The sequence below is a fragment of the Meleagris gallopavo genome, chromosome 21 (genome assembly GCF_000146605.3).
Source record: "Meleagris gallopavo isolate NT-WF06-2002-E0010 breed Aviagen turkey brand Nicholas breeding stock chromosome 21, Turkey_5.1, whole genome shotgun sequence".
Taxonomy (NCBI): domain Eukaryota; kingdom Metazoa; phylum Chordata; class Aves; order Galliformes; family Phasianidae; genus Meleagris; species Meleagris gallopavo.
In genome coordinates, this window is record NC_015031.2 from 2,456,339 (window position 1) to 2,457,844 (window position 1,506).

A 1,506-nucleotide genomic window follows, 5' to 3' on the forward strand; every position below is an offset into this window, starting at 1 on the left:
CCTATGTTAGAGCTGGCTGTTCAGGCAAGCGAGCACTTCTTGCCCTGCAGCTTGCCTATTTGGATTCCTTTCTTTAGAACAGAAAATAAATGCTGGCTGATGAGATCCATTACAGCACTAATTTTAGAGCATGCCAAACACTAGGAAATTGTTCTCACCCTTCAGTCTCATTTCTCTTTTCCCAACCCCTTCTCACTTTGTGAAAATTGCCTTTGTCATTCTTCTAACTGTGACATCTTGCTCACTGTTTTCTTCAGGCATTCTCCTTGCAGCCCTTTTCTGATGCTTCTTCACTCCACCACTCGATGCTGCTGTTACAAAAAGCACCCTGTGGCTGCAGGCAGCTGCGATGCAGCAAGGAGCCCTCCCATGGAGCCTGGGGCAGCTTGTGCAAAATGCCAGCAAGTCTGGGGGGAGCACGGGAGGCAGCTTCTGAGTGGAATTTCTTATCCTTAGGCATCTGTGGCTCTGTAAGTCTTTCCAGTCACACCCCAGCTTGCTTTCCCTCTGAGCAAGAGGGAAAATATAAATTTTCCTTTGGTGTGCTGAAAAGTTTAGGTAGCAGTCCCATAGATTCAGTGTTTCTCCTTGGCAATGATGAAACTTGAGTCATTGCTCAAGAGGATGGAACAGGCAGTGAGGGAAATTCAGTTGGGAACTGAAATACTTGATCAATGCCAGAGGAAACAATAGTGCACAAAAGCTGAGATCTAAAACATGATTGCTTTTGTCAGCTGGAAGCTTGCACTGGCTTGAGAAGAGCCTGGATGTTTAACTTGCTGTCTCAGTTGAAAGGTGTCTGTGGATACCACTGCTTCCTTTAGCACTGCTTCTTGCTTACAGTATTTAGCAGAGCCTGATAATGCTCTAGATTAAAGCTGGTGGCAAAAGTCCAATGGTTTCAACCCATCCAATTTTCAGAGGCTCTCTGGAATATGTTTTTTCGTGGGTTTGGCAACCAGATACGCCTGTCAGCCGCTGTGCAGCCATTAGCAGACAAATTTCTCTAAGACTTGGCACCTGTCCTGGAGGGACCAGTGAAAATCTGCCATCTCCTGCCCCATCTCCCCAACCCTTATCTTGCCTGCAGAATGCCGTTGGTTGGTATGTCCCTCAGAGAGCTCTCCCTTGCTTTTTTTGCTGGAGTCTGATGGAAAAACTCCCTGCTCCTAGCAATTATTTCATGCCTTTCCTGGGTGTGCTCTGAGTCCCATGGTTGCTCAGAAGTGTCAGCCTGCAGGAATTCAGCAGGCGAATGTCTTCATAGTCAGCCTTTGTGAATGTGGCTGAGATAAACCCTTTACTGAACTAAATGTGGTAACAGCTAATCCCTTGGAAACAGTCACCTGGGCCCTGCCTGATGAAAAGAGGCTTTGCTGCTCTGATTAACGGCACTGGCAAGAACATTAACTCACTTTTTATTTGGAAATGAAAAGTACCTCTGCAGGTACTCTCCAGAGTTTAAGGGATTAGGTTCCAGCTGGAATATTAAGGTACGTTTTTGGT